The sequence below is a fragment of the Triturus cristatus genome, chromosome 4_1, assembly GCF_964204655.1.
Source record: "Triturus cristatus chromosome 4_1, aTriCri1.1, whole genome shotgun sequence".
In the NCBI taxonomy this organism is placed as follows: Eukaryota; Metazoa; Chordata; class Amphibia; order Caudata; family Salamandridae; genus Triturus; species Triturus cristatus.
The window spans coordinates 143,900,628-143,916,738 of NC_140585.1; the positions used below are offsets into that span (position 1 = coordinate 143,900,628).

Below are 16,111 nucleotides of genomic sequence, written 5' to 3' on the forward strand. Positions count from 1 at the left end.
ACTACGGCAACGCCCTCTACGCCGGTACCACCGCCAAGCTCCAGAAGAGACTCCAGCGGATCCAGAACGCCTCAGCCAGACTCATCCTCGACATCCCACGAACCAGCCACATCTCCGGACATCTGAGAGACCTTCACTGGCTCCCCGTCAACAAAAGAATCACCTTCCGCCTCCTCACCCACGCACACAAAGCCCTACACGACCAAGGCCCGAGCTACCTCAACAGCCGAGTCAACTTCTACGCTCCCAAACGCCACCTCCGATCAGCCAACCACGCCCTCGCCGGCGTCCCCCGCATCCGAAGAGCGACTACAGGAGGAAGGTCCTTCTCCTTCCTGGCCGCCAAGACCTGGAACTCCCTCCCTCCCGACCTGCGCCTGACCCAAGACCACCTCTCCTTCAGGAAGAAGCTGAAGACCTGGCTGTTCGAGCAGTAACGGCCCCCCCCCCCCCCCCCCCAGCGCCTTGAGACCCTACGGGTATGTAGCGCGCTTTATAAGTGTCATTGATTGATTGATTGATCTGTAGCCCATCCTCCTCATGACTTCCTCCTCGGCCTCCCTCACTGCCACCCTGTATTGTCTGATTGTTGTCCTGCATCGGCCACGATAATGATAAAAACTGTTTAAATGAAGCACACACGAAGTATGTGTCCTGCTGGGCCTGTGCAGGTTTTAAAAAGAAAATCAAATAGTAACACATCTCTTACCTTCTCCATTAGTCAAACTTTGTGTCACAGCCTGTTGTGATAAGCTGCTGCAGGGGTCAGGAAAGGTGAATAGGAATAAACAAACTTCTTTTCTCCTGCGCTGCATAGAAAAAGAAATATCCACGCAGCAGAACATTGTCGCCTTTGCCATGTGGGGATGAAGGGGTGAAAAAATAAACAAAGCCTCGTTAACATGCAAATGGTCTTTTAAAGACCTGTGAAGTACTCGGGTGCGGCTGCGATAATCTCTAAAAACTGTCTGTGTGTGTGGGTGCCCGGGAAGCTTTTCCGGCCCGGGCTGACACACATGACGTGTGCTTTGCGCCCCTGCCTTCAAGCCCTCACTGCGGGGGCCAAGGCTCCTGTTTGGGTGGGCCTGGCCCACCCGCTACAACGGGGCATGGCTATCAGAGCACTTTTATGCTGTGGGTGTAACAAAGATGGTAATAGGAGGAGACTGGGTTGAAATGTTGAGCCATTGTCAGCCCTTGCCCCTCGGCAGCATCGTCTCAACGTCAGTGTCACCTCCTCTATAAAAGAGGTCTGCCAGAAATCCAGTCTGTGGGGGTCAGAGGGCAATCAGAGGTTACTGGGCCATAACTGTATCAAGGAGGGGTGTTTACTTCCGGTGCCCCAGGGCCTCCGTACTCTGGGGCCCGAAACTAGGGACCAAGCCCTCCTTTTAGCATCTGACTCTCTGAATAACAAGACAGAGCGCCAAAAGCTCACTTGGAACCCACATGTATGAAAGGAACAAATGGGGACAATAAAGTGCACCCTGACCCTATTAGCGCACAATTTTTACATCCGGTGTAACATAGATACATATTTTCATTTATAACTTGTTTACATTTGACATGAATAAATATGGAGACCTTTGTACTTCTGAATGTTTAACCTGCCCTCCCATGCTGCAGTCGTATCTCATCCTACACGGTTTTTTATAAAAGTTTTTCCATTCTGGTCTTTTAAATTGAAATGATGTCAGAGAGCCACAAGACAGCAGAGAATGCCTACAAATGGGCGTTCACTTGTTTATATAACCTCAGATGTTTATTTTTGTAAAAACACACCGCAGAGGCTCCTCCCTCCGCTCTCCCAGAATGCTGTGCGGGATTCATCGGGGTCTGCGCCCCTCAAGGCTGCTGATGTCCCTTTGCTGCTCCGTGGTCCTGTTGCCTGTGAGCGCTGTGGCGGTGGTGGCGGTGCTGCCCCCTGGCGGTCACCCTGTGCATGTGAAGATACCTGGGAAGAAGCCAGGGTGCACCCCTCCTCTGTGTGAACCTATCGAGTGTCAGGACTGGGGTCGGTGCTGTTAGTAGGGGGTGGGCGGAAGGGGGTGTGAATGGCGGCGACGTGGGGGGTGGAGGGCAGCCTGGGGCTTGTGACAGGTGCAGGGGGAGAAGGGTGTAACTGGAGCCCCCTGGCGGGAGTCTGGTGCCTGTGGCAGGTGCGGGTGTGTGGATCGAGGAAGCAGCTGGACGGTAACTGGAGAGGGGTCTGTGGGGCCCTCAGCGTGGTGAGGAGACACAGGAGTGAAGTGGTGTTCTAGGGAGAGGGGCGTGGCTAGGGCGGGGGGGAAGGGGGGGAAGGGCAGTAAGAGGCAATGCTGGGGCTGCTGCTGTCCTCTGATCCTGGGCTCTGTGTCTGGAGAGGTTCCAGGATTGTAAATAATGGGACATGAGCAGGTTGTTGCACAAATCATGACCCCTCATTCCTTCTGGTTTGCCGAGAGTGGGGTGTCTGTTACTCCATTGACTGTCAGAGTGTGGTAATGTAACAAACAGTCTGTGATATGAGAGACACTTCATACAGAGACTACAACACCATCAACCTCCATGCCCTATCATCAGCCTCCCATATGGTCTAGCGGTTAGGATTCCTGGTTTTCACCCAGGCGGCCCGGGTTCGACTCCCGGTATGGGAAGAACAGAGCTTTTGCTATTCCAACATTATAAAATGTATTTTATTCTTTCCAAACCAAAATGGCTCTGAAAGGCCTCATAACTCTCACTTCCTTCTCTTCCGCTTCTATCAGTCTAAAGCCCTTTCAGATTTACACCGACCCCTCTCTCTGCTCCTGTTCCCGCCCCAGCCCCTGCTGCACAGCTGCTGTAGTATTAATGACCTGGAGGAACAAGCAACAGATTAATACTATGAAGGGTTATTGTTGTTTGCCTTTTATCACACAACAAAGAGTACAGATTATATATAAAGGGCGCGTGGATTACAAAGCACCAGTTTCCTGTGCTCTCACTGTGGAAAATGCTCGTATATTTGCTGCTCCGCCCGTGCTACGGAAGAGGGGGTGTTAGAGTCTGGGTTGTGACATTAATAACCCGCTGTCTTGTGTTTCAGACTCTGTTGTGTAACATTAATCTGGCGCTGTGTTGGTTTACAGGAGATGAAGATTCAGGAAGTTCCTGGTTTCTCTCATCTGTGGGACGCAGCTCCTGCTTGCAGTGGCCGCCGTTTCTCCGCATTATTGTAATGCCACTACACCAACCAGAGGCGCCACTAGAGCCACATTTCGGGGGGGGGGGGGCTAAGAAAAAATTTCGGGGGGGGGGGGCTGAATCTTTCAGCAATAGGCAGAGTGGAGCTGCAGGGGCTCTTAGAAGGGGTGAAACAACAGCGAGGCCTCATTAACATGCAAATGGTCTTTTCAAGACCTGTGAAGTGCTCGGGTGCGGCTGTGTGTTTTCCTGGGAAGCTGTCTCATCCAGGCTGCCACACACGAGGGAAGAAGGGGCTGAAGCCCTTTGAGTCCTGACACCAACACTAGGACCAAGTTAAAGTACTGCCCTAAAAGGACAGTTTAAAGCACCAATGTGTCAATATCCATGTGTTTGGTTAAATAAAAGTTTAATGTACCATGTTTTAAGGATTTCATTGTAAAATAGACTTCTTTAGTTGGACGTTTAACACACACTGTTGACCAATAGAAAGTCAGCAAATGACTGACGCTGCATCCTTTCATGATTTAAAAGTGAGAGGAGGAGCTATCAGGTGGTTCCATGGTGTAATGGTTAGCACTCTGGACTCTGAATCCAGCGATCCGAGTTCAAATCTCGGTGGGACCTGAGATACTTTTATTATTTACTTAGTTTTATATTCTTCTAGGTCTTGAGCACGGAAGCCATTTGTTTCTCTGACATATGCTAACCTCTTCCTGTTTTTATCCTCCTGGTCTATGTGGACATCTATACATTATTCTTTAGGCGGTGCTGGGCAACATAGGTGTTTTATCATTCCTGTGGCTAGGTGGACACGGGGCATATTAACAAGGCGGCTTTATAAAATTATCGCCACTTTTGCGGCTGTTTTCAGCCGAAAAGCGGCGATAATTTTATCGCCTTATCAGCAAAGACACGCCATTGCGTGTTTTGCTGACTTAGCGCCCGTTTCCAGCACGCCTAACTTTGCATCGCTAATGAGATGCAAAGTAGGCGTGGTTGTGAAACCAACCAGGGAAAATATCGCAAAGACAGCTTTGCGATATTTACAAGGAAGGGTAGCGAATATTTAACTATGCCTTAACGCAGGAATTTAATGTCTGTTAAATTCCTGACTAAGGCATACTTAACATGGGGGGTGGATTCTGTGGCTAAGACTACAGGCCCTAGCATCTCGGATATCGCCGTTTTCCACCATGGAAAACGGCGATATCCACACTATCTCTGGAATTTTTATTGCCTGGGCGATGCGCGTTGTTGATAACGTGCAAACCGGGCAATAAATTCCAGTGATAGTCGGCGATAAATATGCAAGTGCTAAGCGCGCTTTGCGATATTTATCGCCGGCCCTTGTTAATATGCCCCCACCTTTCTCCTGTGTCTGCACAACAGGAACATGCACAGTGTGGATGTGACTCCAGGCGCCCTTCACACCGGATAACTTACAAGGAGACACACAGACGGAAAAGCAGTGTGTTAAAGAAAGGCTTTAATAAAGTGTTATCGAATACAAATTAAAAATGCTTTTTGTTTCTGAACTTTGTTGGTAACTACACAACATATGAAGGGTGATGACAATTCACCAAAACTGTTGGCCAAAAAAGTAAAGTGAAATGTAATCTGTTCCTCGCGTAAAGCGCTTTAATGCCAGTGGGCATAGTTTACGCTAACTTAGGGTGACCATAATTTTAAAGCCAAAAACCGGGACATTTCACGAAAATAGAAGAAGGACTGCAGTTTTACTTCAAGCGAGCGCACAGAATGACAGCGCTCCTCAGCAGAGAATTACAGAACATGCAGTTAGAATATACATAAAATGCAATTTTTAAATTCAGAAGCTTGCCTGTTAATTAGATTGTTTTCTTGAAACAACTGCTAACTATCCCTGCTTTGTAAAACATACAAAAGCACCCCCCACAGTTTTCAGTCGCCCCTCTCTAACAACCGGGACAGGAGCTAAGTTTCCTGAAATCGGCCAGGACAGCAAGTGAAAAACCGACACCGTCCAGGCAAATCCGGGACGCCTGGTCACCCTACGCTAACTGCAACCAAAAAAAAGTGGAAGATGCGGCTTAAGCAGTATTTTCACTGGAATATGGCCCTTGGCGCTTGATTAATGGATCAGACTTACCCATGACCAAAGAGTGACATTGTCTGAAGATGTCATGACTGACCGTCCTCTAGAGACCCATGGCGGATGCTACACCCAATGGAAAGAGACTAGGGGCTGATTTACAAGCCCCCTGTGCCGCCGGCGCATCACTTTTAACAAGGGGCCTGTAAATAAAATTTAAATAGATATTTACCATGTGTCCATGGAAGAGGCTCACGTATCGACGCATTCTACTACCAGCAACACTCCTACCAAGATTGAAGGAAGCATCCATTATTACCAGTGACATATCATAACATGACCCAACTGGAGATAGGCATGGGTACCCATGACGCATTAATCCGTCTAGTTACCAACTACCTGCAGACAAAAGTAAATTCCGCTCACATTGGCCAACATATGCACACAAGAAAGAGAGTTCGGTGGATTCAGCACAAACATTATGGGCAGCGGGTAAAGCCTCCCTGAGAGGAGAGACAATGAAAGAAACAGAGATTGCTAGAATAAAGGTGAGGGAAGCCATTAAAAAGAAATAAGCAAAAATTGGCAGAGTAACAATTGGTGTGGGCAAAATGTTTGTCATTTGCATTGCAAAAATTACGTGTAATTCTAGAAAAATTACTCAAAATTGTTTGAAATACCAATCCAGCATATTGCACTCTTACTTTAGCGTAAAATGCATCTTCACGTCCATTTTAGATGTGAGGACGCATTTTACATTGAAAAAAGTAATGCAGCATTACCTGCGAAGCAAACAGCATGCACGTGCGTTATGTTAGATCGCGTTGTTTCGAAGCTGCCATAACAGTACTTTTATCCACACACAATCTCAATTATGTGATGAGGTCTCATTTTTTAATCTCATGCATTTTGCTGTACACAGCCAAATACTGTGCGAGGCGTGAGGTAGGCATACTAAGGTATGATATTAAAATATTATTTTACATTACAAAACATTCTAGAAATTCACGGAAAAAAAACAAAGGTTAAAGTGACGTTATAGTTACGTGAAAATATCAGTTAAAAGCGCCCTCGCAACACACTGTTAAAGACCTCACATATTACATCACTCATGACAGGTTCTTTCACATCAATGAAAACATCACTGATGACATCTGAAATGATCTCATAGACGACAACACTGTGCATAGCGGGTGCACGAGATATAGGTCCCTGAGTGAACGATAACTGGTGAATTTCAGTGTCACTTTAACCTTTGCTTTTTCAGTGAATATTTTTATCAGTATAATACATGGGATTCGGTAATCCCTGTATAAACATCTGTCACTGCTTTCTTCAGCCAGGATAGCTTGATTCCAGTGGCATGGAGAGCACGGGACTCACGTCTGAGAATACCCGTCTCACTCGGGATGACAAATGCAAAAAGAACTATTGGCCATCTCTGAACTGGGGTGGCGTGGTGAGAAAAAGACCGATGGATTAAACCCAGATCTGTGACTGGGGGCGAATGTTTTGCCAATGGGCAACATTCCGTCCATCATCTTGTGTGTTTTGCTGTTCGCCCTATGTGGGAAGGGTATGCTCAGACGTGGGTCCCGTGCTCACTATGCCACTGGAGTGAAGCTATCCTGGCTGAAGAGGGGTGAAACCCCGAAACCGGTCCTAGGATGCTTGATTCCGGTCCAGGGAAGACATAAATTGGCAGTCCGGGCTGGACTGTTCCCATGAGTCACAGGGTCAAGACTGATTTGCATATGGCCATGTCTGAACTTGGGTGGCGTGGTGAGCAAAATAACGATGGATTAAACCCAGATCTGTGACTGTTTTTCCAATGTGCAACATTCCGTCCATCATCTTGTGTGTTTTGCTGTCAGAGCCAGCAGCCGAGGTGAAAGGCAGCTGAGGTGAAAGGTAGGTCAGGTCACAGTGCAATATTAAAGCATCTTTTTAAAGCAACCGAAGGAATGTTACTATTCTTTCTTCTGCTCTATTTAATAGCTTATGATGACAAGCAGAGGCCATATGTTTATTTTGTGCACTCCGTAGATAGAGAAAAGATAGAATCTTTCTGCATGTTTCTGCACGTTCCGAGCTACTGCACCTTTTTCTTTTTATAAACTGACATATTAAACCACATCTAATATCTAAATTGCATCAAGTATCGAACAGGTTTTTGGTGCGTTTCATTTTTCACTAGAGGTTTTATTTTTATATTCTTCATGTTTGGAAACATGCTCTCTTTTTCACCTCTGAGCCCCCACCTGAGCAAAATGTTTTGAGGTCCAGCCCCCCTCCAAAACGTTATGGCAAGGATTGAGGGAGTGGGAGGGGCATGGCTGTGTGAAGGAAGCGGGGCTAATGAGATGATTTCAGGAATACGTTTTCCAAAGCTTATGAACCACACTAAATATGAGACTTATAAAACAGCAAATGCATCAAACAAAAACAGATATTATCCCAAACAAACTGCTCCCCATAATTGGGTTGTTGTGAGCCCCTCACACTCTTTGACCCCAATGTAACTATACCTGCTGCACTAATGATAGCTGCAGTCCTGAGTAGCAGGCTATCTCCTCTGCATCTTTTACCTGTTCCCCACCATGACGGATCATCACCTCGGTCCTAATGCTTGAAAGGAAAATAAGCTCTGATGCCCCTTCTTTAAAGGTAGATTGTCATAACTGTGATGCAGTGGGCCCCCCAAATCCCTGGGCCCCAGTCCTGCTGCATCTGCTTCCTTAATGATAACCAGCAGGGCCACTTACACACTTGGCCCCAGTACCAGCTTCACTAATGAATGTCCCTCATCAAAAAACACGTATATTGTCCCCTTCTTTGGGGTATCTCTCTGAAGAAGCTGTCTCTGGCCATATGTAAACACAAAAATGAGTCCCCAGACAGTGCTCCCTATTCTGGGCCTTCTCCTTGACAATATCTATGAATCTTGCTCCTTTCTTCTGTCTCCTAGACCATTACTGTGAGGCCCCAGGGATCGAGAGGATTAGGGCTCTGCATCTGAATACAACCCTGCTGGCCTTCTTCCTGCCACCCCATGGGCCCAGCTTTCACAATGCCCCTGAATGGTTAATGCTAACTTTGAGATGCCTCTGCCTGAAATTGAAGGGTGTGCTGGTAGTGCAGAAAGTTAAAAAAGAAACCAGCCTTCTTACCAGCCGTTAATGGATTGAGTCACTTAAAGCCAGGGCCACTGGAATTATGAGTTTCTGCAGCAGCAGTGTTTTCCACATAATTATCAGTTTACTGCATTTGCTACAAAATCTGCAGATTTTAACAAAAAAACCTTGGGGCAGACTTACAAGTCCCTTGTGCCACTTTTGCGTCACTTTTCTCATGTTAAAAGTGACGCAAAAGTGGCGCAAGGGGCTTGTAAATTTGCCTCCTTGATTTCAGCTCAAACTGACCAAAAGTTACTTAAAGCATGACAAAGTGTTTCGGAGCAGTGGAAGGCCTTTACCAAAGATTGACTGGTAATCTTGTAGTTGCTTACTGCTGTATTTGGGTGTTAATCTGGTACTAATGAGGTGAAATATTTCACCTGACAGCGTTACCTTGAGCTAAAATGACAAAATAATGAAGTAATGCTAACCACAAAATGAGGCTTGTGCCGCATAATTTACCTTTTCTTGCTGCATAATTTAGTCAAACCTGCCCCATAATGTTGTCATCTTCTGCTGAATAATTCCAGTGGCTCTGCTTAAAGCTTCATGGTGGCAAAGATCTATTCTTTTTTAGATGTAATGTAAGGCTGTTATCAGCGGAGATCTGGAATAGTGGAGACACTTACAAACATGTCTGCATTAGATACAGTTTGATTACTTATTACTAAAAAGTATATTTTGTAAGAACTTGTTTTATCTCAATCACAGCATCATTTTGCAGCAGCCTAACTTAGAGTAATTAAATACTGTTTTAAAATAATGACTTACATATTTACAGTGCTTTCTGCCACAGACTGGGACCTCATAGCGCTATGAACAGGGCCATTGGAATTATGCGTCAGTAGAAGTCCAAATTATGCCGCCTGGTTGACTTAATTCTGCAGCAAGGCGAATTATGCTGTCTAATGCTGCATATTTTTTTTAATAGAATTACTGCATTATTTTGCTATTTTTACACTTGTCAACCCTTCCTGGCCTTTATTGCCCCTCATAAGTACCACATTAAGGCCCACATATTGCAATAAGCAGCATAAAGGTGACCAGCCAACCTTCAGAAAGGGCCGTCCACTGTCAGGTAACATGTGTTGTTGCATTTTTGGTAACTTTTAAACCGTTTGAGCTAGAAACAAGTTTTTTTTAAATCTGCAAATTATGCAGCAGATGGATTATGTGGCAAATGTAGGAAATCCATAACTATGCGCTGTGAGTGCACGGTGAGCGCGAAAGTGAAGGGTGAGAATGAGGAGTGAGTTATGTGAATGCAGGGTGCATTCCCAGACACTTGAAGTAAATCAGCATGTTATTGACTGGGTACGGTTTCAGATATAAATTAAACTATTGCTATTATGGCATTAATCAGGGATTGAGGGTGAAGAAAATAATGTGCTGATTCTGCAACAAACTTCCAGTTTTATGATTAGGATTGCCAGCTCATTATTTCGATGTTGCAGACGATACAAAAATAAACAGTCACCTAAAGCCCTATTTTCAACACTTATATGTGTGTACTTCGAACAGCAAATATAAATAGAAAGCACTTTTAATTGTGTTATAGGGTGGCCTAAATGATTAATGACTGATAATTAAAGGGAAAAGACAGAAAAGTCACATTACAAATGAATACATTCTTTTTTATTTATAACCCTATTTAGTGTCAAGACAAGGTCTTTGCAGGCTCTTTAAACATACATGGCTGCCATTTTTAGGTCTCGACTAACCCAGCGCATGCGCTGGTCTGGCGAGACTTATTGAGAGGGCTCCAAAAAGTGCTACCAGGCCAGCCTAGAGCTACAGTGCATGTGTGTGGGCGCGTGCGCCGTGGTTACTTTCACTTTCGCAGCCGCACGGCCGCTTTGATGTTTGATCGCAGTCGCGATAACTTTCACGGTCCCACGGCCGCTTGACATAGCCAATAGGTCTCACTTTTGGAACCTTATAAGTATTTAGTTATGCAATTGTTGCATGGCTAAACACTTATAAGGTCCCAAAGGCGAGACCTATTGGCTATGCCAATGCTTGTTTCTATTGGCAACCCTACTTAATATTCCTTTTAACAAAATGCATTTTCACACTACATTAGTAAATGTAAAATAGAAATGTAAGAAATAGGCAGATTGGGGGCCTTGGGGGTACTGGAAACAGAAAAAAAAACTAAGCCTCAGTAACCAGTTTACAAAGGTATGCAAATGGTATTTAAAGACCTATGAAAAACTCAGCCGTCTGGAGATAAGACTCCAGATACTGCCCAGCCGAGCCCACAGCAGTACACTCACTGACCACTGGCCCCACGTAAATGAAGACAGCCTGGAAATGCAGCAAATAAACATTGCCGCACTTACAGACCATCTTCATTTACATGTACTTGCCTTTGCGCACCCCTGGGAACCCATCCATGCTCCCCCCCAAGGGAGGGGGGCCCCCCACAGTTTGAAGACCTCTGCTCTATATGCTTATTAAACCTTTCAATGTACTTCATTTTTTTATCTCTTATATATTACCCAGTCGCAGTTGCCCCTGGGTAGTTATCTTTAGGTCTGCCGTTCCACAGGAAAATACTTTTAGCTTTGCTTATAAGTTTGCTGAATCTTCACAAAACTTAATTAAAAAAATCTTATCCCCCTCAGCTCCTTGAAAGGTGGGTCCCAAAACATGTTTTCCCCATTCATTTTTAAATAGGAACATAGAACAGTGATACCACAGAAACTGCTAAACAGAATTACACCAAATTTGGCAGAAACCAAGGTCTGGGTTCAGAAAGCGTGCCTTTTGTGATTTTGTGTAAATCTGTTCAGTAGTTTTTGAGAAATTAAGGTCACAAATGTAAGTGTATATCACATCCGAAGAGGATACACGGAGCAGACAGATCCAGAGATCATATCTGATTGGCTGCCACAACATCGATGTGGCTGCAGACATTTTAGAACTTCCCAGCAATGGATTTACAGACAGGATATAAGGAGGCGGGGTAGGGATACACTGCCCTAGGCCCGGCAGTGAGGGGGGTTCCAGAGGTACACCCCAGAGCCTCCCTGAGGCCCCGGGGACCGATGGTGACGTTGCATTGAGTGTGGTTGGCTCCTGGTCTGCCCTGTTGGGGTTCTGCTTGAAGGTGTCACTCAATGGATGTAGCAGAGAGAGTGAGCCCAGGGCTGTCATTCAATAAGTGCGTCTGAGCAGAAGGTGTATCTCACAGACTATGCAGTGGGATTGTGCTGGAAGGAGCTATAATTGTGAGAAAAGTAAATAATTAAAATGGGGGATGAATGAAGGACAGGAAGGGGGGAGTGAAGTTATTGAAGGAAGAGCAGAAAGAAGGGAAGAAAGAATGAGGGATGAAGGAAAGAAAGAAGAGACACACGAAGAAAAAAAAAAAAAGGTTATGTTGTTAAAGCAGCATTTTCTTTCCCAAGTTTTAATGCATATATCTGACTTTATAGTCAGCAAAACACATCTGCCGAAACCCGGGATCGAACCAGGGACCTTTAGATCTTCAGTCTAACGCTCTCCCAACTGAGCTATTTCGGCCACTTGTTCCTGCATGCCATAATTGTTCTTATTAGAGTGAATGCACCACGGAGGTCCAGTGCATTACGGAACAGTTTAAAGGATTCATCATAAACTTCACGGGTCTCATCCCAGGTTCAGGGGTCTCATCCCAGGTTCAGGGGTCTCATCCACCACCACCTCCGCCGTTACGCTGACAGAGGCCTCGCTGTAGGTCGCTGTTCTCCTCCCAGCAGTGAAGAACCGACACAGAGCTGACACTATAAGCAGTGACGTCATCAACACCGTGACCCTTCCCAAAGCTCAACTAAACCCGAGCAGGTAAAACTGCACCCGCCCTAACCCCGGCCCCTCCTCCCCTCCCTGGTGCCCCTCAGAGAGACACCCTTCCCGGTGCCCCTCAGAGCAGGGGCGTAACAAAGGCACCCCCTCAGGCTTACCCATACTGGAGGGGGCCCCTTCAGCATATCTTGCAGGGGGGGTCCCCTCACGTTTAGGTGCGCTACTGCCTCAGAGAGACCTCAATCAATCTCTCCACACTGACCCCCTTCTCATCAGGGTCTGTTCAGTGTCTGCTCCGTCAGACCTCAATTAGTCCCTCCACACCGAGCCTCTTACTAGTGCCCCTCACGGAAATCTCAATCAGTCCCTTAACACTGACCCCCTCCCCCCCCCTTTCAACAGGACCCGTTGGGTGTCTGACCCCTCAGACCTCAATCAGTCCTTCCACACCGACCCTCTTCTCACCAGGACCCGTTGGGTGTCCTACCCCTCAGACCTCAATCAGTCCCTCCACACTGACCCCCCTTTCAACAGGAACCGTTGGGTGTCTCACCCCTCAGACCTCAATCAGTCCTTCCACACCGACCCTCTTCTCACCAGGACCCGTTGGGTGTCCTACCCCTCAGACCTCAATCAGTCCCTCCACACTGACCCCCCTTTCAACAGGACTCGTTGGGTGTCTCACCCCTCAGACCTCAATCAGTCCTTCCACACCGACCCTCTTCTCACCAGGACCCGTTGGGTGTCCTACCCCTCAGATCTCAATCAGTCCCTCCACACTGACCCCCCCTTTCAACTGGACCCGTTGGGTGTCTCACCCCTCAGACCTCAATCAGTCCTTCCACACCGACCCTCTTCTCACCAGGACCCGTTGGGTGTCCTACCCCTCAGATCTCAATCAGTCCCTCCACACTGACCCCCCCTTTCAACTGGACCCGTTGGGTGTCTGACCCCTCAGACCTCAATCAGTCCTTCCACACCGACCCTCTTCTCACCAGGACCCGTTGGGTGTCCTACCCCTCAGACCTCAATCAGTCCCTCCACACTGACCCCCCTTTCAACAGGACCCGTTGGGTGTCTCACCCCTCAGACCTCAATCAGTCCTTCCACACCGACCCTCTTCTCACCAGGACCCGTTGGGTGTCCTACCCCTCAGACCTCAATCAGTCCCTCCACACTGACCCCCCTTTCAACAGGACCCGTTGGGTGTCTCACCCCTCAGACCTCAATCAGTCCTTCCACACCGACCCTCTTCTCACCAGGACCCGTTGGGTGTCTGACCCCTCACACCTCAATCAGTCCCTCCGACTGACACCCTTGTCACGGGGCACGTTCGGTGTCTGACCGGTTAGACTCAGTCAATCCCCGCCGCCGCCGCCGCCGCCGCCACCCGACAGACCTCAGCCACTGGGTGATTGGGGCGTCACCGGCTTCACAGGTGTCTACCCTCTTCCTTCACTAGGTCGGCCCAGTCCGGTTACCTCCCATCTATGTAAGTATAGACATGTGCGGGGGGGAGGGGCTGCCCTGAGCCCTGCCCCTGGAGTCTTCACAACTCCTCACGCTTCCAGTGTGGCTCACACTTGTGTTCACTCTCACGGCTCACTCTTCTGCCCCCGAGAGTGTGATTTTAACGGGCATCCAACACCCCTCCCCCTCCAGCTGTTTCTGTGGTTGACTCCTTGGTCCGGGCTCACATTCTTGCTCTGGGTCCGGCGCGTACTCGGTTCAAATCCAAAACCAGCCCCGGTTATTTCAAATTATTTTGTTTCCTGATTTCTTCTCTTTTCCATTCTGCGAAATGTGATTTAAAAAATGAGTGAGATTAGGAAAATTATAGTGGGCTCGTCCGGGATTTGAACCCGGGACCTCTCGCACCCAAAGCGAGAATCATACCCCTAGACCAACGAGCCAGCCGATAGCAGCATTGTGTATTTATGTAGTCAAGTGTTCTGTATCAGAACGTTTTACATTTGTCTTGTTTGTTTTCCTCTGCCACATATGTCACCATGGACTGCCAAAGGACACAAGGAGCACCATGCCAGGGCCTCCTGACTCAGATAATCTGCTTTTAGCAAATACGTGCTTCCTTTTGTTCAAAACTGCAGAAAGGAAACGCCCACCACACCTCTGTAGATTATTGTGTGATAGGATCACACATTGTGTCTGTCAAGTTTATAAACCTTCAGTCATTATTTCACAGGCACCTGAAGGGCCTTCATTAGGAAAGTGCAAACATGATTCTCTTAAAGAGATTTCTACATTATAAATGGGTCCGCTGCAGAGGTGTTGCGTGGTGTTTGGGCTGATAAAGACCATGTCAGTCTGATAAAAACTAAAGACACTAACTGGTTGTGACGCCACGGTAAACACTAATGAGAGATAACGCCTGGCCAAGAAAGGGGCAGATAATGTTTGCTCCAGAACAATGTGAAAGAGCATCAGAGTTTATGGAGAACATGCATGAATGTGTCCTTGTGTTACGTAACTGGTGCTCATGTAAAGCGCTCCAATAGCTTCTGGTCGAGTTCGCACTATATAAATCTGTAAAAGAGAAATAAAAATACAGATGCAATGTCTGTCCTCTCCGCCAGGGGCCATCTACGTATCCGTATCCGTTGCCTCAGAACTCACACTCACCATTCTCTAGTTGTGTGTTCACTCTGTAGGCCGCCCGTGGTCCACAAAGGGGACCCTCTTAAGAGGGCGGCCGCCTTAGTGCCACATAATGGCAGGCGAGCCAGTCCAGTGTCAGGGGACGCTCTAGGGGTCCTCTTTTGCCACGACCCTTGACGCTGTTGAAAATGTGTTCTGTCTGTTTATTTCTGCATGAGATTGCCGTATGGGGGTTGGGGAGTGTTGCCGATATTGGCACTATGTGGGCTGCCCGTGGTCCATGAAGGAGAACCTCCTAAGAGGGCGGCCGCCTTAGTGCCACATAATGGCAGGCGAGCCAGTCCAGTGTCAGGGGACCCTCTAGGGGTCCGCACGCCCGCGTCACTTCTGGGCAGAAGTGGGCAAGGGGGGAGGTATAAGTACCTCTACCGCCCACTTGGCGTCCTCTTTTGCCATGGCCCTTGACGGACGCAGTTTCCCTCCTTACCGCTTACCCGGCGTTCCAGCAGGGTGTGGGGTGGGAGATGATCTCTAACTTGTTATTTTGTGTTGCAGAAGGAGTTACAGGGCGATGCAGAGGTTGAAAGGTACTCAGAGGGTGCAAATGGCAAATATCCCCAGGGAGGTCCTCACGTTGGACCCTGGAGGAGCGGCGGCGCCCCGTTAGTCCTACGGGCAGTTGTAAATCTGAGCCACCGGGGGTTGTCTGGAACGCTCTGCCCCCTCGGGAGGGTGTGAGTAATGGGGTGGACTGGCGGTCCACCGGTGGGAGGGGTTACCCCCTCCCCCAAAATTGGTAAGCACCGATTGGCTAAGACCATGGTGTATTGGCTCAACAGGTGGGCAGGCGGCAGAGGGGCTGCCTGCTCTCTGATCGCCCATAAGATAACCCACCATGTTGGCATATTTGTATGCGAATAAACTTACAGCAATTTTCTCCACCAAAATGAAATGTGTCATGTCTGTTTATTTCTGCATAAGATTGCTGTATGGGGGTTGGGGAGTGTTGCCGATATTGGCAGCACTACGTGATGTGTCTGCTATATTTGGGCTGTCACAATCTCTTGTGCATTCCTACAGATGAAAGTCACCTCTCTGCCAGAGGGAGTCTTGGTACCCAGGGTCTCAGAATTCACACTGACCATTCACTGGTTGTGTGTTCACGCTGTGTTGTGTCTGCTATATTTGGGCTGTCACAATCTCTGGTGCATTCATACAGATGATAGTCACATCCCCTGCCAGGGGGTGTCTGTTGGCCGTGATATATGTCATAGTTCACTCGCAGACCGCC

At 47.6% G+C, this 16,111-nt stretch overlaps 3 non-coding genes across 3 annotated transcripts; 2 read left to right on the forward strand and 1 right to left on the reverse strand.

Moving 5' to 3' along the window:
- The first annotated feature begins 2,564 nt into the window (after window positions 1-2,564).
- Window positions 2,565-2,636, forward strand: TRNAE-UUC (transfer RNA glutamic acid (anticodon UUC)). The gene has a single exon. It is a non-coding gene; the product is annotated as a tRNA-Glu (tRNA).
- Window positions 2,637-3,720: 1,084 nt separating this feature from the next.
- Window positions 3,721-3,792, forward strand: TRNAQ-CUG (transfer RNA glutamine (anticodon CUG)). Its single transcript has one exon. It is a non-coding gene; the product is annotated as a tRNA-Gln (tRNA).
- Window positions 3,793-11,870: 8,078 nt separating this feature from the next.
- TRNAF-GAA (transfer RNA phenylalanine (anticodon GAA)) lies at window positions 11,871-11,943 on the reverse strand. Its single transcript has one exon. It is a non-coding gene; the product is annotated as a tRNA-Phe (tRNA).
- Between the last annotated feature and the right edge of the window lie 4,168 nt (window positions 11,944-16,111).